This window comes from Triturus cristatus, chromosome 1_2 (assembly GCF_964204655.1).
Source record: "Triturus cristatus chromosome 1_2, aTriCri1.1, whole genome shotgun sequence".
Classification (NCBI taxonomy): domain Eukaryota; kingdom Metazoa; phylum Chordata; class Amphibia; order Caudata; family Salamandridae; genus Triturus; species Triturus cristatus.
In genome coordinates, this window is record NC_140580.1 from 257,053,188 (window position 1) to 257,075,309 (window position 22,122).

A 22,122-nucleotide genomic window follows, 5' to 3' on the forward strand; every position below is an offset into this window, starting at 1 on the left:
GGCAGGAAGAATAATATATTAACAAAAGAAAGTTATTCTATCTTCACAAAAGAAAATGGGTCAAATCAGCACTCCCATAGTATATTCCAACCAGTGTTTGCTTCTGCACAGAAAAAAATGAATTTACTCGCCTGTTTTTTTCTTCCTAAAAATAAATAACAAATACAATATTGATAACAAAATCAAATCTAGGGAGTACTTTCTTCAAATTTCGTATCAGTGCGCTTACTAGGTTTTAGTCCCTTTGCAGAGTGAACGTTTGAGGGCTACAGGGAAAGGGCTTGGTACCCGCTGAAGCTTGCAGTACTGTATTATGTTGGACACTTTAAGTCTTTGGTTCACCTCTGCGCTCAGAAGTAAATGTTGGTTTCTTGATAAGAAGATTGAAAGATTCTTTCTTGATAAGGGCATGTATCTGTTATGGATCAGGAGTTGTGGCTTTATAATCAGCCAAGTGACCTCTCTTAGGTTTGCGGTGCATAGTGAACATGTGACAAGCAACACGAGGATTCTAATGGAAAATGTTTCCACGGCGCACACATCAGGTCAGTAGATCATATTAAAGGTCAGCCTCTTTTGTATCCAAATTTTCTTAATGCTTGAAATCACACAACGTATTGCGGGGCACTAAAAGGAGCCATTTTTCACAAGTTGTGACGCTGAATTACACTGCTCATTTCCTTTTGTATAGGAACATGTCAATGTATAACATCTTTGATTGGTACAGTCTGTAAATTGTACCAAAGAAAAGTTCCAATTCGTTTTACTCATCGGTCTTTATCAGAATCCTAAATTATTCCATGATGAATAATCTTGCAATGCATTTCGTTCCCTTCAGAAGAATATACTTGCATATCCCTTATGAAAGAGGTTCAACATTTCTCAGTTGTGACTGTAGGGCGCTTAATTTACGCTTTGTGTTTCGAAAATATAATTATATATATATAAATCAGCAAATTCGAATCCACACGGAGAGATTTTGGCTGTAAGTATACAGCCAATGTTCAATCCCGCAGTGAAATCCCCAGCAATACCCATTGTCCGTTGTGAAATTTCCACTATTATGTGTAGGCAATGGAATAATTGCTCTAGTCAGGAGGTACACTGTGAGGTACACAGGTCTAATTTTCCTCTCTCAATATGGTGGATTTTCCCTTACCACCCTTCAACCAATCTGACTCTTAATCAAAAAATGTATTTTGAGAAATAACATCAGAAGTGCTATGCAAAGAAAGTATGTTCGTCATTTCAGACAACCCTGTATTTCATTTGTGTGCCATGGACATTTTTTACCTGTGGCTTCAATTATCTATCCCTTTAAATCAGGGGCATTGAGAATTTTTGTTTTGTTAGGCGCCTACTAGCAGTCACAATATAGTTAAAAAGAATTGTAGGTATTTTCGTATTGGGGTTTGGCAGGACCTTGTTGGAGTTTTCGCACAAACATGCCAAAGTATGCTTCTGATGTTTATGCTGCAAATTCTTGCAATCATTTATGCCAAAGTGTTCACATATATATATGCCAATGACTACTACTGGCTACCTTAAGCTACATTACAACAGTCCAGCCACGGTCCGTGCAGGTAACAGCGGTGGGGCCGGGTAAGGGGGATTTCGAGGGACGATGCAGAGGGGAATATTTACTAAATAATGATTTTTCCCTCAGCATCGTCCCTCGAAATCCCCCTTACCCGTCCCCACCGCTGTTACCTGCACGGTCCATGGCTGCAACAGTCCAAAAGTGAAAACTCTTGCCATACTTTTGGACTCTGAGCTCTGTTCCTGCCCATGTCCTCTATCGGCAAACTCGGGAATGGGTTTTATTAGAACATAATAAACATACTTCTGATGCATTCTTAAAATTGCAGATTATCCACCTTTTGCATATTCCCCAGACTGGATCTGGAAAATCTTCAGCTTTAGCCCTACTTGCCAGTAGGTGCCGTCATGTGGCTACACTCTGACATTGGTCTGCTCCGGAATCGACATGCTGAGTAGCGTATAAATGCCACCCATGCATCTGACGTCAGTTTCTTTCTTTCCACGCCATGAGAAGCCTATCTGAAGTGGTCTCTTCACAAGACTACTTTCTTAAAATGTAACTTTAAATACCAGTGTGCAAGGGAAAATGGCACCCCTAAAACCACTTGGTTCAAACCTTGTAGGTACTGTCACAAGCAAATGTTTGTGACGGATCACCACCAGATTTGTCTTTGGTGCCTGGGCATTAGACCTTGATGAATCTGAAGTTCACCCGGAACAGTAAGGCAAAGTTGCAGGTCACCAAGCGCCAGAAGAGTCCACACCATGACAAGTTGAGTTCAGAGTGAAGGTCCCGTTCTTGTGCCCGCAATCATTCATGTGGCAGATCTTCAACGGGATTGAAGTTGTCTGGCAAGTAAAAAACAGGAGACTAAGACGTTAACGTGGGACTCTGCCCCTTCCTGCAACTCTCAAGCTCCTGAGAAGGCGAAAGGATGTAAACGTGCCTCTTGGTTTTGACCTCGAACTCAATCTCCTTCAGAGCCGATTCAATTTCTCATCTCAGGAAAAACAGTGTTTCTGGGTCCCTCAGTGACACCACAACAAATCCACAGGTTCTGGGAAGCTATGATGTATCTTTTCAGCATGCTGCTGGCTCCCTCTAGCTTGCTTCTGGGTCCCAAGGAACCGCGAGGACCTTCAACGGGCACTCAGCTGGTGGGTCAGCCGGAGGCCTCCTGGGACCTCTGGACAGATTACAAGCCCTCACCGGCTATGGTGCTGACGTTGGTCATGGCACCACAACCCAAGCCAGACCCTAAAGCACTGACACCAGTTCCAATTCTGCATTACTTATTACAACCGATAGTGCTCTCTGATTCTGCTTCTAGTTTGACTAAAGCCATGCCCTGATCCCACAGGGCTGCAGCCTTCCCTCAACCCACCTGAAACTGATACTATGCCTCAATAAAGGGCCCAGATCATCCACAAACTTTTTTGCACAAAGTTTGATATTATGATGAAGGGAATGGATTTGCGCAACTATATTCTGATGACCGCTTGTATGATGAGCTGCAAGACGCCAGTGTACTGGATACTTCTTGAGACACAGGTCTGGTCTCTCCACCTGGGACGGCTACTGAAGAAAGAGCCTGCTTCATAGTAGTGATGTGAAGGGTGGCTGAGGTTCTTGATGTCCACTGGCCCACTATTTTGGAGGGGCAACCAATGCTCTCCCCAAAATCCTCCAACCCGGTCTCTACTACTGAGCCCCTGCTACCTTTCAATTAGGCACTCACGGCCACCCTTCTTGGGACATGGGCGCAAAGCCATGTTGTGGACTGCCAGTAGACAGGAAGACAGCAAGGTACCACCATCCTGCCCCAAGGGACCTGGCTTTCCTAACACAGTGTCCGATCCAGAAAACTTGGTGGTGCAAGCAACCATGAACAAGGTCAACCCTCATGCCTTCCCTACTACTCCACCAGATAGAGAGATCAAGCACGTTGAAATGTTTGTATGCATGGTCATTCTTCTCCATCAGCGTGGCATTACGATCCATTAACGGCAGCTGCCTATTAGCCAGCTATACCCATGCCCTCTGGAATTCCGTTGCTCAGGAACTACATGCTATATTGGAAGACTTGTGCTCCACACTCTATTCAGGATGGCCACAATGCAGCAACATTCATAATTCTCTGTGGGTGGGATACTTCTGATTGCCTTGCTCGGACAATGGGCACCAGTGTGACACTTTGAAGACACCCGTGGATTAGGTGTATGGGCTTCTCTGCCGATGTTCAATCTTCCTTATTGAACTTTTCCTTCAATGGCTTTCACCTCTTTGGCAGTAAGTTATACTCAACCATCGAGCGCTTTAAAGACGCAGCACCTTGGTATCTATGTTAATACCTGTCTGTTTTGCCAGCCTTTTCACCCCCTCCATGGCTAGGGTTGGCGTTTTGAGTACCTCCAAGCCATGCAACCAGCCCAGCAGACTCTACAGCTTTTTCTGGCTTGAGGCTGTGGTGCCCGCAGACAACGTGGACAGCAGGGGCAGCAAGTAACACAATTGCCAGGTACTCCCGCTGCTGTAGCAACAAAAACGTCTTTAGTGTGCCCTTCCAGGTGCACACCCACTCAGTTGGAGGCAGGATGTGACATTTTCTCCCAGGGTGGTAAGTTATCCTTCAGACAAGTGGGTCCTGCAAGTTGTCCAGAGGGGTACACCCTTCCCCTGCTTTTCACCCGCCACACCTCCCACTACCCTCCCAGCAGGAAGTGTAGGCCCTTTTGGCCAAAAGAGACATTGAGAGGGTTCAGGCTTCAAGTGTAGTAACTGGGTGTTACGTCTGCTACTTCCTCGTGCTGAAAAAGAATGCAGGCATTCATCCTGTTTTAGATCTTCACCCTCTCACAGCCTTCCTGTGGAAAGATAAATTCAAGATGCTTACTCTAGCCCGTTGTTTTGTCTGCCCTCGACCCTGGAGATTGGATTATAGCATTAGACCTTCAGGACGCCTATTTACTGCAGGCCAGCACGGACTATCTGTGGTTCATGGTGGGGCAGGAGCAGTTTCAGTTTGCTCCCTTTGGCCTCGCCAGTGGCACTCAGGTGTGCACGATTGTGATGGTGGTAATTGCAGTGCATCTTTTGAGGTCAGATATTCCAGTCTTCACCTACTTTGACAATTGGCTCTTGAAGGTGGACTCGCTCTAGGCAGTCATCACTCACCTCCAGACTATGACAAACATATTAATATCTTTGAAGTTCATTTTCAATGTGCCAAAGTCCCACCTGACTCCTTCGTAGACGTTCTCTGTCATCTGAACTATTTTAGGCACCATGCAATTCATGCCTGCCCCCGGGAGGGGAGAGTCCAGGACATTTGGGCTGTGATTCCAATGTTTCAGCCTCTCTCCGTAATCTCAGTAAGGATGACTCTGAGGCTGCTGGGACTGATGGCCTCCTGCATCCTTCTGGTCAAGCATGCCTTGTGACATATACATGCTCTCCAGTGGGATCTGAAGTCCCAGTAGGCACAGCATTAGGGGTAATCTTTCAGACCACATCCAGACTTCGGAGGAGACTGCAAAAGGTCTGCAGTGGTAGCTGATGGACTGCGATTAATCAGCGGCAGGCCCCTTTCCTTATCCCACCCAGAGCTAACTGTGGTGACCGATGCATGACTTATGGGTTGGTAAAACCATTTGGGAGAAGTGGAGATCAGATGCATCTGGCCTCCATCAGAGGCCCAGCTCCATATCATTCTTCTGGTGTTGTGTGCTCTCTGTATGGTGTTGAATGCCTTCTTGCCATCCAGCAAAGGAAGACTGATGCAGGTGCTCGTGGACAACACCACTTTCATGTGGTAATGCAACAAGCGAGATGGGGTCATGGACACTATACTAGGAGGCTTTGCGTCTCTGGACCTCTTTAGACCTCTAATTAATTTTTCTGGTGACACACCACCTGGCAGGTTCATTGAACGCCAGACGGACCAATTAAGCTATCAACGCCTTGTGGATCACAAATGACAGTTATATTTGGAGGTGGCACAAGGTATTTTATGCGAATGTGGGAAACCATGGCTCGATCTTACTACCACTGAGAACACTCAGTGTCAACACTGTTGTCTGTTGGTGTTTCCAAGGCTTCTTTTGCTTGGAGATGGGTTTCATGTGGAGTGGAACTCTGGATTCCTTTATGCCTTTCAGCCAATACCTCTCCTGCCCTGAGTTCGGATTAGGCACAGAGAGCATGGCATACCAAACTCCTGGGCTTGAGCATCTGTACTCTGATCTGGTTGCCCCTTCAGAAAGAACTTATGTCACAGCAGCAGAGCTGGGCCTGCACCTGGGCCTGAGCAACCTCCACCTCCATGATGGAGATTGAGTGGCAACAGTTGGGTCCTTTTGATCTTCCTCCAAAAGTGGCTGCTGTCATCATGACAGGCAGGTGTCTTTCAAACAAATCTATATACCCTGCCATTGGGATAGATTTATGGCCTGGTGTGCTTCCAAACTGATTGACCCGCTCCACGCCCCAATGGGACTTTATTTTGGTTGTCACATTTCTCATGTGTCCGCCTTTTGACCTTCTTCACAGTTGTTCTCTAAGAATCATTACCCTCAAGACAGTTTTTCTTGTCCCTATATCAACAGTGCAGTGGGTCATTGTGCTTTTGGCCCTTTCTGTTAACCTGTCTTATAGCATGTTTTACCCAGACAAGCTAGTCCTCCGGACATGAGCTACTTCCTTCTGAAGATGGTGACTCTGTTTCATGGTGTTTAGGACCACTGTTTCGGTGCTCTTTGCTCCACCCCACCCCTCTAAGGGGTAGGAAAGGCTTCACTGTTGTACCCTTAAAATGCTTAAAGCTTACTTATCGATCATACTAGAAACCATGGACTATCAGCTCTGTATTGGGTTCACTGAAGCGAGAAAATGAAAGGCTGTGCAGGAAAGGACCCTCTTGTCCTGGATCATGCTCTGCATTAAGATCTGCTACGCACTGGCCAAGAAGCAGCCCCCAAAGGCTTGCGTGCCCAGTTCACAAGAGCCAAGGCTCCTAACACTGCATTGGCCCATAGGGGGATATCTGTTCAAGTCTAGATGTTTGCCAGTTCACCACATGGTCATCAGACCATAAATTTACGAGGCACTATTGTCTGGACAGTCAGGTCTGCAGAGAAGGGCATTTTGCCCACGCAGTTCTTCCGGAACTTTCTGGTTTGAGTCAGTTCATGGGCCCATAACTTAGGAGTTATTGCTTGGGCATCTATTCAAAAGATGAGGAATTTGTGGTTAGAAGTCTCTAGTTTAAATTTGCTTTTATTATAGTTTTGTTTTCTTTTTTTTAATTTTATTTATAAGTTTTCAAATATAATCATCAATGTAACAGTGCATCATGGTCACATTTGTACAGAATACATGGCAGCAATTATTAAAGCATTACAGAGGTACAAGGTATTATACAGAGATTCATCTAAATGCAGACAAGATATTCTTTATCTACATATTGATTGTCATCAGTACAGGTTAGCATATAGGCAGTGAATGGACCCCAAATGTCTCGTGGTCTGGAAGCACTTGGCAGCTCCTCCGCGTAACAGGTGAGTTGATCACGACAGTAGGCCACATCTTGTAACCAGTGTGCCAACTTGGGCCCCGGCCTACCCTCCCAATTAAGGGAAACCCTACGTTTTGCCAGCTGTAGTGCTACTGCCACAAATTTCCGATTTGTAGACTTTAACCCCAGTACATTACCCAGTAAACAAACTTATACATCACATTCGATTGACTCACCCACCATTTTCGTTAAAGCCATCACAACTTTTCCCCAGAAATCTGCCCCTTTTGGACATGCCCACGCTAAGTGTAGAAAATCGGCATTATCCGCACAGCATCTTCTACAACAGTGCGAGTCTCTCAGACCATACCTGTAGAGTTGTGCTGGCGTGTAGTACATTTGATGAACATATTTATAGTGTATAAGCTTCAGATTGCCGTTGGCCGCAAATTGACCCGTTAATTAACAACACACCTCCCACTCCTCTTCCATTAGTGGCTGAGGCAAAATAGCATTCCATTTGTCCATAGGGCCTGTTGCACTATTTACTTCATCCTGCTGTGAGGCGGTGTACAAGCGTGAAACTAATTTGTTTCTAGTTTGTGTGGTGCAGATAAGTTGTAGAGCCCCCAAGACTGACGGCTCATCAGGAAAACAGGGGTACAAGGCCCGCATCGCAGCTCTCAGCCTGCTATAAATGAATGTTAACATAGCAGCATTCTCCCCATCACGTATAAAATCCTGCAGGCTTATGAACTTCCCATTAGGATATAAGTCACCCATAGTCTGCGCCCTAACACTATGCAGTACCTTAAGGGAACCTGCCTTGCCCGTTACAGATAGAGCTATATGATGTAGTAACGGCATCGCCGGCACATATAGCGGGAGTCGCTGAGCATGCCCCCCCACCCCCCAAGTCCTGCCATGCTCGAGACGTACACTGCACTGTGTCAATTTCGTCCCGCTCAAAAACAGTATGTTTATTGACAATCATCACCTTTAATGGTATTAGGTGTACCGCCCCCGCCTCAACCGCAACATGCGGCGTGAATGGTGGTGCGTTTTGCCAATAAAAGGCATACTGTACCTGTGCACATAAGTAATACAATTGCATTTCGGGCACTGTAAAGCCTCTCATCCCATATGGTCGTGTTAAAGTCTCCCACTTAACCCTCGGTTTTTTACCTCCCCAGGTTAGTGTAATCAGTAAGGACCACAGTGTGGTAAAAAAGTGCTGAGTGAGATGAATAGGAACATTGACAAATAAATACAAACGTTTCGGCAGTACCACCATTTTAATCACCCTGTCAGCAAACGTCAGCGGCAATCTAATCCACCGGGAGACCTGTTCCTCAAGTCTGGAGATCGCCGTACCATAATTGGAACGTATGACAACCTGCGGATCTCTCTGAACCCAGACACCCAGATATTTTACTGGTTCTGCAGTCCATTCTAGGGGGTAACCCAGTTAAATTTGCATAGTACTCTCTGTCAGCGATAGCCCGACTGATTTACTCCAATTGATTGCAAGTCCTGACAGGGCTCGAAAAATCTGAAAAATGGTACTAGTCCCTGCAGGTCTAGTACCTTGAAAAATCTCCTCGACCTAACAGTAACCTACTTGACCTCCGTCTCTGAAAGCGGAGCAAATGTGACAAGATAACAAGATTTAAAGGCATCTTTATTGCTCATTTGCTTTGTGAGCAATAAAAAGGCCTTTAAATCTTGTTATCTTGTCACATTTGCTCCGTTTTCGAAGACAGAGGACAAAAGTTAGTATGTTTTCCTACTCGCCAGAAAGGGCGAGTAGGACCTAAAAATAGCTCGACCTCATTAAATTTACCTCGCAAATGCGAGCGGTCGAGTGGATTTGTCGAGCCCTGCCTGAGTACCACCCAAACCGGATATACTCCCTGATTAGTTGTTCCAGGTACACCGCAGGCTCCCGCACATACAAGACCATGTCATCTGCGTACATGGGCACCGCTAGTGGACGCTGGATAAAACGCAATGCCGCCTTCGCGTGTCTCTGTCTCAACACACATGCCAGCGGTTCCAATACTACCGCGAACAGCAGGGGTAAGAGTAGGAATCCCTGCCTTGTGCCACGCCTGATTGGAAATATGTTTGACGTTTGTCCATTGACCCGCACACGGGCCACTGGGTCTGTATAAAGTAATTTAATCCAATTAGTGTAGAAATACGGCACCCCCATACGATGCAACCCCGCAAACATATATCTCCAGGTAATGGAGTCGAACGCCTTTGCGGCATCCAATAGGACTGCAGCTGCTGGTAACTTAGGATCCAAAAGGTGCATTACCGCAAATAACGTTCGTAAATTATGTGCTGTGGAACGGATTGGAATAAACCCCAATTGATCCGGCAACACCATAACTGGTATTATTAATCGTAACCGGGTTGCCAGAACCTTCGCCAATATCTTCACATCTGTGTTCATTAGCGACAAAGGTCTGTAAGAGTCACAGCGATCCGGTGCTTTCCCCGGCTTCAATAGTGTTATAATGAAGGCCTCCCTAAGCGTGTCTGGCAGCTGTTGCTGCTCATATGCTTCACCATACATGGCCTGAATGTGCTGCACTAAAATATATATGTATTCTTTATAGAACTTTGCTGGGAGTCCATCTGTTCCTGTAGCTTTACCATTGGGCGGGGCAGTAATAGCATCTCTAATTTCATCAGCCGTCAGTGGGTGCATCAGGAAATCCTGCTGTCCTTTTGACAGCCAAACTAAAGCTATATCTGTTAAGTATTGTGCTATGTCGTCCTCGTCAGCTGTTGGCCTACTACTATACATAGCTTTGTAATGTGTTACAAACAGTTCAAGAATACCTGCTGTGTCACAACAAACTGTGTCACCCTCTGTGATCGACTGTACTGTGCAATTCCTTGCCCACGGCGCCATAATCTTAGCGGCAAGAGCTCGCCCCCGCCTGCCACCCTCCCCATAGTATCTGGCCTTCCAGCGTCGCGACATGTGCCTCACCTCCTGTTCCGCCAGCTCATTATATTCAGTGATTTGAGAACATATTGTGGCCAATGTATCATTGTTTGGCATGTCTTCGTATTGTCGCTCTAACCGCAGTAGGTCTTGCTCAATCCTTTTCAATCAATCCCGCAGTGAACTAAGCACTCCAGCTTGCAAGCCTATACACACCCCATGTATTGTCACCTTAAAAGCCTCCCATAACGTGCCCAGGCTCTGCACCGATCCAATATTGTCAGTGAAGTAATTTTCTACTGCCGCACGTACCCCTTCCCTAAAAACTTGATCTTGCAACGCCAAAGGTTGTAGCCTCCACTGAAATTGAGCTGGTGTATATGTTGGTATCAACAAAGTAAGCAATACTGGAGAGTGGTAGGACAGTGTATGAGGCAAATGCACCACCTTAGTGACCCATGTGCTAACATTATTTGTAGTTAACCAATAGTCAAGGCGCGACCATGTGTTGAGTGTACGAGTAGCACGTGCCCTCCTGTGTCCCGGGGTGTCTCAAACTCCAAACATCTGTAAGAAACAGGTCCTGCATACCATTTCCTGACCGCCTGTGCAGCTTTTTTTTTTAATAACAGGCTCTACATTCGAGTGACGGTCTAGTGTAGGGTTCAACACAACGTTAAAATCACCCCTGCAAATAATTGCAGATGGCGGTAACCTGTATATATTGTTCCACAATGTCTAAAAAAACTCCGGGTCATCTATATTTGGCCCATATACATTGACTGTCGTAATCAAAGTACCGCACAATTTAACCTGCACTATTACGTATCGGCCATTATCAATGTCCTCGTGTGTACTGACAAAAGGGATATTTTCTTAATTAAAACCATAACCCCCCACGCATAAGAGGAGTAGGAAGATGCAAAACGAGCTCCAGCCCATTTCGTGCCAACTGCTGTTGCCGCATTCCTGGTAAGATGTGTTTCTTGTAACAGTGCCACCTGCACATTATGCCAATCAAGGTATGCCAACACCTGCCTAGTTTTTTGGGGATTATTAAGACCTCTGATATTCCAAGTTATCAAATTTAATTTACCTTCCTCTGTTGACATTTACTTTACTGAGTGTAGCGTATGTTACGTTAGTGTCACATTGCTGCTTACATATGCAGACTGTATACTAGCCATGTACTCTGTATGTCACAGTGTTATATCCAAACACCCCAGTAGATGACCCTCCCACCCCCCCCCCAGCATCCCAATCAGACTGGGGAACACTCAGACTATGCTCAACATAAGAATCAAAACAAACTCCCCATCCCGGCTAATCCGCACACAGTACACTAGCCCAATCAATAACAGTATGGGGTGCACCCTCATGGAGGACACCAGCTGCCCACCGACCCCTTCGATATAGTAAGGGGGGGGTCAGGGCAATCTCTAGCTTCTTTCCACGGCCCATCCCTTCCCAAAAGAATCACAAGTTTCACATCCAAAAAAAAAAAAAAAGGATCTCATTGACAGCACAGCAAATCTATCATTCAACCCCCATAATGAGACCAACAGTACAGTCAAGGTCAACATTGTGTAATTTGTTCATCTTAATATCTATGTCCCTTCTCGAAAACCGATACTACACCGCGCTCTGTACTCAATTATGTAGATATAGCCAACGGGGCTACCGCCACCCTTACCAACATCTTATACACCTCACCTCACATGCCAAATATAACCGAGTTAAACCTGGTGGTTGTATACTACACCGCCCACCACAAGTGACAGAGGTGCCAAACCTGAAAAGGAACAACCTGTAAGGAAAACATCATGCAAGAAAAATTGTCAACATTTGTACCAGAGTGGCCATGCCTAGAGCTAGGTTCGTCAGTCCTCATTGTCTGCTTCAGCCCCAGCCTCTCTAGCCGTTTCTCTTCATTCCAGTTGTTTTAAGAACTGCATAGTGTCCTTTGGAGTATAGAACAGCTTTGGTTTACTGCCATTGTGAATTCTTAACCTAGCCGGGTAAAGCATAGCGTACTGTATTTTCAATGCTTACAATTTCTTTTTGACCGGCTGAAATTCCCGTCGGGCCTGCTGTACCGCGGTGGTGAAATCTGGAAAGAGTGCGACCTCCATTCCTTGATACTTATTAGTACCCATTTCTCTTGCTAGTCGGAGAGCCGTGTCTCTATCCCGATAATTAAGGAGTTTATCAATTATCGGCCGAGGTAGCGTCCCCGGGATAGGGCACGGCGCAAGAGATCGATGCGCCCTCCCCCCCCACCAGCAGGTTAGAAAAGTGTTCCGCTACCAACATCATTTTGAGCATCTCTTCAACATAGAGCTCCATCTTCCCTATATTGGTGGTCTCCGGTATCACTGTGATATGCAAGTTATTCCGCCGCGACCTGGCTTCTAAGTCCTCGTTCTTTGCTTGTATAACCGCCAGTAGCTTTTCCATGTGCGTGCAGGATTCAGTAACGGATTCCACTTTATCCTCCGTGTTGGAGATACATTGCCCCGCCTCGGCTACGCGTGCACCGTGCTTATCCAGCTTTGAGGCCATACTATCCATGCGAAGATTAAGATTGTCGATTTTGCTGTCTATTGTGTGCAAACTTTGCTGCATGGCCATCATCATATGCTCCAGTTTGCTACTACCACCTGCTTCCATGTCTGTCTCAGTGTCCGACGCTGCCTGTGTGGCCGTTATTTTCAAAGTACAGCTTGGTCTGCAACTGCTTGTCTGACTTGCCCATCCTAACTTTGATCTTACACTTGCAAGTGTCACAGTACAGTCTGATGCGCCAACGCGAGTGTGAAGATTCTCAGCACCCCTTTCACACCACCACAGGAGTCCGCGCGACCGCAGTGGGCATCTATGTAATCTGCGATATGTAAAGCCACCCGAGCAGCCCACACCGTGAACCTAATCACATGCACCAGTATATTGAACAGCCCATGGACGATCGAATCACAGCTTGTTTCTGCGCAGCAGGAGCCAGTACTTCTGTCCTCACCACTCAGCTCTTGAATCCTCAGCTACAGCGCTCCGCTGGCAAAATGGCCGTCCATTGATCACCGGGACTAGCACTTCCCCGGTGGGCAGTAGTACAGTCCCTCAATGCCCCAGCATGCATAGAGGCCTCTCGTTGTTATGACCGATAGCACTAGAACGCTCCTTCCTCATTCTCCTGTAGCAGTTCCAAGTACACGTGTCAGGCAGCCTCAATCTCTATAATGCACAAAATGGCGGGCCAAAACAGATCTCCAGACCTCGGCCTGCCTGGCACACAGCAAAGGACGACAAAGTTCCCAATGTCGACAGCAGTGCAACCTCGTCCACACTCCCAATCTCAGCGCCACCTTACAAACGTCTCAAGCGCTATTGCTGGTTCACCCCGCAATTGGCGTGTCATGATCCCGCCTCCTCAATGCTCAGTCTTACCGGAGCCGCAATGTCGTCTTGCCGTGGCAGTTAGAGCACAGGCGCCGCCATCTTGCCGATTGTAAATGTAAAACGGCGTTTACCATCCAAATCGGGCACCAAGGGCTGTCTCGATGCTATCAGTCTGGTGCAGATGATCAGAGGGTCCAGATACGTTGCAATAGGTCCACGGATGGCCAGGAGAGATATAGGATTTGTGGCGGATTATGGCCCCGACCAGCAGAGCTGCACTAATGTGCGGCCATCTTCCTTCGGGCTTGCTAGCGCCCCCCTGTTTTCATTATAGTTGATACATTTTCCGTAACATCTGATGTATCTGCAATTCAGCACAATTTGTACATTAAAACTGTGTAAACAAAGCAGTTGTGGCATGATGCATCTAAGCCGTTATCGCCAAATTCAAGGCCAGTGCGCTAACAGCTGGCATAAAGTCTTGACGCTCAAATCTATACTATAACCGACAAAACATTGATATAACATAACATTTACCCTTCCCCTTGGATCATATACATTATGCTTATGCACCACCTCATGCATCATTTCTGATGTTATTGTATATCGTTAAACTGTCCCAACCACCCACCTTCGCTCTTGCGGAATGCAAACTTAATTTTGTATGTGTGCCAGTGCCTATATTTCTTAGTCAATGTGTTTTTGGCCTGGAAGTGTGCCCGGGGGGAGGGTGAGAAAAAGTTCCCGACCCGCAATTCTGCTTAGACATCATTGGCTGGGTGTCTGTTACCACTCCCCTTTTCGTGTGCCTTATTCGTCATGTTGGTGTCTACCCCTCATCACTCGTGTACATCCGCACGTGCCTCCGAGTGACCCTGCCAAGTCGTGCAAAAGTCTGCTAAAATCGCATCCCACGCCGTCGCCAATGGCTGCTTTTGTAGCCCCATTGCCTCTTCGCGGCGAAGCGCTATGATTTCTGCTTACGCCCAGCATAAAAGGGATTAGAACCAGGCTTTGCTTCCGGGAGGAGCAGGGGACTTCCAGCGGCGCGTGAGCAACCGCTTGGCTACTATGAGGCCCAGATCTATGTATCTAGACGTCACTTTGGTTTTATTGGGTGTTTGATGCAGTCCTAGTATGTATGTTTCCCATGGCCAGTCTAAGGTTTGTTCCGTACACTGGGTTAGGTACATGGTGACCGTACCCCAATATGTTTGACTGTACCCCAATATGTTTGAATAGCTGTCCTTGACCACAGTTTATGTAATCTGTGGTTAGAAATCTCTATCTGAAGAATTACTTACTTACCTACCCGTAACGCTCTTTCTGTTATAGACTCTATCTAACCACTGACCCTCCCAGCTCCAGATTGTGCGAACTGGTCTATTCACATAAAAAGATCTCAAATTAGGAATCTGCGCACTGGTCCAGACTAATCTATTCAGCTACACGTCTGCTGGTGCGGAAGTGTCAAGAAAGCTAATGATGTTAGAGCACATAGGTAGCGCCTATAAAGGCCTGTGCACTTCACATCTAGCACAAAACAATGTTGACCCACAGGCATGCAGGGGTACTGCTAAAGAATTTCTAGATCCCGTATGATGCCTGGAGATGTGGCTAAAACACCAGAGGGGGCTTCTTAGTAATATACCACCAGGCGGTTTCTCTATACACCAGGATGGGTAAACTCTGCCGCTGACGCTTAACAGATCATGAATGGCAGTTACATATAGACATGGCATGAGGAATTTTCTGTGAATGGGGAGCACCTGGCTTAATCTTTCGCTATGCTGCGAACATGCAATGTCAGCACTGTTGTGCTTTAGAGTTTCCCAGATGTTTCTCTGAAACATTTTTCCGCCTAGAGTGGAGCTTGGGAATCCTGTATACCTTCTGCCGCTACCTCTCCTGCTCCCAGTTCAGAAGAAGATCAAGAATGACCGGGCCCAAGTCAACACAGTGGCACCAGATTAGGCTAAGAGAGTGTAGTACTCAGAACTCTTGGACTTGAGCATCTGTCTATACTGTACACCTAAAGGTTGAAGAGGCACAGCTACAAAGCTTGCACCCTCTACAGAATCCCTACCTATAGGATAAAATTGCCCTTACCCACTATTAGTGGCATTAGCGACATGACAGCAGTTTTATCCCATAGGTAGGGAATTTGTAGAGCGTACCCTCTTTGTAGCTGTGCCTCTTCAACCTTTAGTTGTATAGTATAGTGGTATCTTGGGAGGATGTTTCAGTAGTAAAGACCTCTCGCCTCTCTTCTGTGTTATTATTATCATGAGCATCTTTCCTCCGATCAGGCTTCTGCTTGGAGAGGATCTTTTGACGCAACAACAATGCAGGGTCCTGCACACAGGACTGCTTAATCTTCATCTCCATGCTTGGAGATTGAATGCCGACACTTTACTGCATTTGACCACCATCCTGAGATTGTGGATGTCACCCTGGCAGACAGGCATCCCTCTACTAAATCAGAGAGGGAGATATTTGTGGCCTGGTGTACTCGGCAGGTTGACCCACTTCAAGCCAAATATTCAGAAGTGTTGCTCTTTTGTGTTGTATGTACCACAGCAAGAACTTGTGAAAGCTTACTTGTCAGCTCTTTCGTTTTTTTCTGGGTGCCATATCAGTCCTCTTTGTTTAAATCATCTGTTATGACTTTTGGAATGGTTTGCAACATAGGTTTCCACCTACTCCTTTCATTATGCCTCTATTGGATCTGAATTTGGTGCTCACGTTCTTCATGTGCACGTCCTTTGAACTTCTCACAAATGTCCACTGCAGCGGCTCACACTCAAGAGAGTTTTCCTCATCGCCATAACATCTGCACAGCTTGTGAGCAAGCTCTAAGCCCTGCTGTCAATCTGCCTTACACAACTTTCTTTCCAGACAAGTTGGTCTTGATGACCAGAACATCCTCTTTCCCCGAAAGTGATGACTCTTTACATGTCAGGCAAATTATCAACATTCCAGCTCTCTTTTCTCCACCTCTTCCTTTTAAGGAAGAGAAAATGCTCCATCGGTTAGATCCTAAAAGAGCTCTGTTTTTTCTCAATTGTCCCAAACCCCATTGAGTGGACAATCAGCTTTTTTTATTGATTGGAGCAAAAAAAGGCAAGACAGTGCAGAAGAGAACCATCTTTTGTTAGATCATGCTCTCTATCAAAATCTGCTATGCATTGGCCAAGAAGCAGCCCCCAGAATGCTTACAGGCTTATTCCAACAGAGCCAGGGATGCTACCACTGTGTTGGCATGTGGAGTGCCTGTTCTGGCTCTTTGGCAGACTGCTGGTGTTTCTTCATGCATTTGTAAAGCACTCCTGACTGGGCAGCCAGGTGCGTCTAGTAGGGCACTTTGCCCACTCGGTCTTCCAGAATTTTTTTGAATCAAGCCATTTCACAGACCAACCACCAGGAGGACACTGCCTTGGTATATATTCAAAAGATGAAGAATCTGTGGTTAGAAGTATCCATCAAAAGAACAAATTACTTTCCTTGGGTAACGCTTTTTCTGGTCGATGCTGTAACTGCAACTGATTAGTTGTTAAATTTCCAGCTCCGAGACTGACAACATTTCTTTTTGGAACTTCAGGACCAGCCATCAGGACTTCAACCCAAACTTCAAATTTGAATGGGAAATGGTCTGCGACAACACCTTTCTGCAGTGCCAGCTGTTAACACCTTCAAAACCACGTACAAAACATATTTGTGAGACTGTGTCCGAGAAGGCTCACCTTGGAGCAGTAGTGAGGCAGCTTCTTTGCAGAATCAGGGCTTATTTAGAAAATCACTGTAGGAGGGTGTTATGGAGAGAACTCCCTTGGAGTTTTGCCCTAAGTGCAAGACCAAACACATGTTGTCAGACAACCACAAATTAAGTAAGCTGTGCTTGTCCCATGAGCACAATGGGGCAACTTACATGGTGTACAAATCGATTCGGTGCAAAATGCTGCCCGGTGCCAACAAGCTCGCAATTGGGCACCCCATAGAGTGCAGCGGCAGCAGTCGCTCAAGATACCAGATCTGTTTAGGCCGGAGGACTTTTTCAACACCAAAGATAAGGAAGAATTCAACCCATCTGACATACAGCCAGTGCAAGAAGAGCAGAGCATGGAGAAGCTGTCTTCCAAACATTTGGAGCTAGAGCTTGAGGAAGAGAAGCTCCAAGTATGCCTGTTCCACGTCCTGCCCATGAAGGTCAACTCATAGATTTCGAACTCTAAAGCGCTTACAGGTCAAGGCCAAACACTGCCCCCAAGGGAGTTTCCTATCAAGGCCTGGAAACTAACCTGAAAAGGTGATGACGTTTAGGTCTGAATCAAGTGTGCCAACACCTCTCAACCCTGAGCGGCCACTTTGACCCTGATCAAGCCCCCACCCAGGTGTGTTAAGCGGAACAACTCATCCTAGCCGTTTCGAATCTGAGGCTCTGCCAAACTCATCTTTTAGCCGAAATTAAACTTCAAAGTCAATACCTAGACTTGCTCCCAGGTCATCTTTAAAATGAGGTGGTACTCATGCAAGGTACTGATTTATATGAATCCTTCAGACATGCCTGGTGTCATGAAGAAGAATATCTTTGTTTATTCCTCCAGAGGAAAGCTCTTCATCAGACTTCCTTCGCAGGACAACCACACACTTCTCAGACTCCTGGAGAAGGATCACTTTTGAGGAGCAGGTCTCCCAGGAGCCACATCCCCCCCACCCCCTCCTAAAAAGGTTAGGGACAGTCCCTTTCCCCTAGGCCTTTTACACTACCGTCTCCTCAGTCACCACACTCTTCCCAGCAGGGCACAGTGGTTCAGGCCACGGCAGGCCATACAACACCAGAAGCCCAGGAAGATGATGTGACGTAACAGCCAGCGCTGCCGACTTTGGAGCTGGGGAACCAGGTTCCAATCTCTGTGTCGGCTCAACATCCTGTGATTCTGTGCAAATCACTTCATCTCCCCACAACTACTTAAAATGAATGTGGCCTTGTGTAACACAATTGGTGATCATGTAAAGCTCTCCAATACCTTCGGGTCGAGTTTGCACTATTTAAAACTGTAAAAAAAAATAAATAAAAAAAAAACATATTATAAGCCCAGCATACTTCTGGAAGGATTATCATGTAGACTCAGAAGATCAAGACCTTGATCACTACCCTATTAAGGCTCCTCCCAATGACACTATTGTGTACCATGCATTAATACAGAGAGCAGTCCATCACCACATGTAACTTCACATACGGCAGAAGAAAGTCATCTTACTAGTCAAGACCCTATCTAGAATTGACTGTTCTGTCCAGTGCTTCCAGATGTTTTTCAGTATGCTCAAGACTTCAAAAGACAAACTTCAAGGAACTGGTCAAGACAAGGGTTGTCACCTGCTGAGTCGTAAACAAAATAAAGTGGCCCCAGATGTCCTGGTTCACGTCAGGGGTCAGTTTCTGCGTTACTCCTTCGTGGTTTATGCCACTATCACAAGAACCTCAGCACAGATGACAAAGGAGGCTTCTCTCCCCAGAAGAGGATTGATGCAGTTGGCAAATGTTTGCTGTGACTGTTGATGGAAGCCACACAATGAAAGAGTGCCTCTTTGATTGGACTACTCTCCAGATAGGACTGCCAACACTGGGAGGAAATGGTGGTGCTAGTCAAACACCTCCCTGAAATTCATCACAAAAGAGGCCACGGACTGGTATCAGAAAGCAACCCATTTCAATGCCAACATGATATGTGCTCTAGACTCTGCTGATACTGCCTCAAAGGAAATGATCACCAGCATCCTGCCATGGCAGCACGCATGGCTCAGGGTCTCTGACTTCAGGCCAGAGATTCATCAGCATCTCCTTAATGTGCCCTTCAGTGGTGAAATGAAGAAGTATACAAACACCAAAATGGTGATGGGCGCCCTGCAGACCTCAACACTTACATCTGCTTTCCAAAATCATCAGTCGAGACGAGGACTTAAAAACTCTGTGCCTCCTCAGAAGTAATGGTATCTCCATCAACAGTCCTTTCATGACCCGCAGGGACCCATGTTCTACGGGAGGGCAAATACTGTGGCCATAGTAGAGGCAAATGGAAGTAGCTCTGAAATAGGCTTCTCTACCTCCAAGCAGAAACACCTGGGTTGCCATAGACGAGGTTACACTATTGGGGGATTACTATGGTTCTTCATTCCTCAATAGGAAGAAACAACCTCAAACAAATGGGTGCTTTTGGTGGTAAAACAGCCTAAAGTTCCACACCACCCCCAAACATACTACCTAAATGCCACATCCTCATACTTTGATTGCTAAAGGAGGAAGTGCAAGTGCTTCTAGCCTAAGGGACTATCAAGCTGATGCCCCCACACCAGCACAGCAAACATACTTACTCCTATACCTTTTGATCCCCAGAAAGTATGTGACTCTGCTGCTGATCCCACACCTCACACAACGATACCACTACATTCTGTCTGAGCATTTCCACAGGACTACCCGGCTGGACGTTATCCCCGACTCTGAAGAGTGGATTACATGGCAGCCCTTGACCTCAAGGACATCTAATACCAGATCCTCTATCCAACCAGCTCTCAACCATTACATGCGCTGTGTGGTAAGTGGCAACACTACTAGCTCAAAGTTCTACTATTCAGATTTACTACTGTCCCAAGGTTGTTTACAAAATATTTAGTGGTAGGGGATGTGCACTTGGGCTGAAACAACCTTCTCATAACTGGATGAAGGGCTGATGAAGACCAGCAGCAAAGACCGATGCCTAGCACACACTCAAACAGCAATGTCCATGTAATATGACATTCCATGCTTCTTGAGATGTATCTACAGCCACATGAAAAACTAGTGCTGCGTCCAGATCTTCTGACTTTGCATCACGGTTATCTCAGACCCCAGCCAATGGAGTCTAGCTTTCTGACATCTGAGTTCTTTAACTTCGATTACCTAAACCTTCCAGAAGAATGCATGCAAATCCTACATGAGGCGTGTAGGCCTACCACACATGCCTATTATGCAGCTAAGTGGAAAAAATTGTCCAATATTGCAGTGGTAAACACATATACCCCTTAAAATGTCTGTGCAGATCATCATCTGTTATATTTTTACATTTACAAAAGGCGAGATAGGCACACACTTCTATCTGTCCACACCCAGCTTGCGACCGCTGTCTATGTGTAGTTTAAGGAGCATTTGTCCCATTTTTAAGATTCCTGTTATCAAAGCCTTCATGGAGGGCCCTAATAGTCCTCCATCTAAGGACGCCTCTATCATCTGCTTGGAACCTAAACGTAGTTTTTACTAGACTGATAGGTCCTCCTTTCGAATCACTCCTGTGATATGTAATTCTTTTTTTAAAATTGTTTTTATATTAATAAAACATATGGCATGGATACACAGGTTGTGAGGAACAGTATTTGACTTTGCAAAGTTACATATGTTGCAGAGTGAAGCAGCATTAACACCAACTGTAATCACATTTTGTTTGATTATTATGAAATTACCATCAGTGAGGATAATGATCCTATTTTGGGGGCCGGTCAGGAAGGGTCAAGGGGGGAAATCCGACTTCTGCCTGTCTCTGGGCATCGCCATGTTGAATCTGTTGTTTCCTCCCCATCTCCCACTTCCAACCCATAATAAGTCATCCATGGGGACCAGATCTTTTTGAACTTTTGGGGGCAACCTCTTGCCTTAAAGGTCACTCTTTCCGCCACTATATAAATGTCCATGCTGGCTTTCCATTCCATAAGTGTGGGGAGGTTTGGGGCTCCCCAATGACGGGCTATGTTCCTTTTGGCAACTACTAGCCCCAAATTGCATAACAAGAGTTTGCTGCGTGGCAGATCTATTTCAGTGGGGATACCCAGCAGAATATATCGGGAGTCTAATTCGAGCTCTGCATTAAGTATTGCATTCAGTTCCTCCAATATCTGTGACCAGTAGCATCTAATATGGCTACTTTCCCAGAGTGTGTGTATGTATGTGCCCTGGGTAGCTTTACAGCGCAAGCAGTTGGGTGTGTCTGCTCTTCCCATGTTGTGAAGACGTGCTCTGTCATAATACACCTTATGGAGGATTTTAAATTGTATTAGCCGTAGTCGCTGTTTTATGGCCACCTCCCTCGGGTGCATCAGGGCCGCTTCCTAGTCAATATCCTCCAATGGCCCTGTGGGGTCCTCCCACTTGGATCTGAGTGGTCCCAGTTTGTCAGGGATGTTATTTAGTAATGTTTTATACGTCCACGAGATGGCTTTATTGGGAATCTCCTCCTGTAGGAGTCTGCCCTCAGGGGGGGGCAAATTCTGGGATGTTTCCTGCCTCCAATCCCTCTGCCCTCCATACATGTTTAAACCTGAGATATACATAGCTCTGATTGTTATGTAGTTGGTATGTAGTCTGTAATGTAGCAAAAGAGGCAAGGATGTCTCCTTCTAGGACATATCCCAATTTGGAGATTCCAATCATGTCCCATTGTCTGAAACCCTGGAGTTTACAAATTTCCCGTAGCCTTGTCCCTTCCCACAGGGGGGTCTCCCTTGATATTTTTGCTTCCCACTTCATTTGTCTTTCCACCCTCTTCCATTACTCTCTGGGTGACTGGCAGCAGTTGGCTGGCACCCTTACCTCCATATAAGTAGTGTAGATATGATGCCCTGATCAAAATGACAGTACTCCCCAGATTCCTATACTACTTTTTGTGTATCCCCTTCTTTCCG

The 22,122-nt window shown here is 46.1% G+C and overlaps 1 protein-coding gene across 5 annotated transcripts in view; it reads left to right on the forward strand.

Annotated features, from left to right (window-relative positions):
• Window positions 1-22,122, forward strand: part of CCAR1 (cell division cycle and apoptosis regulator 1) — a 2,209,777-nt gene that overhangs the window by 684,984 nt on the left and 1,502,671 nt on the right. The window lies entirely within an intron of this gene.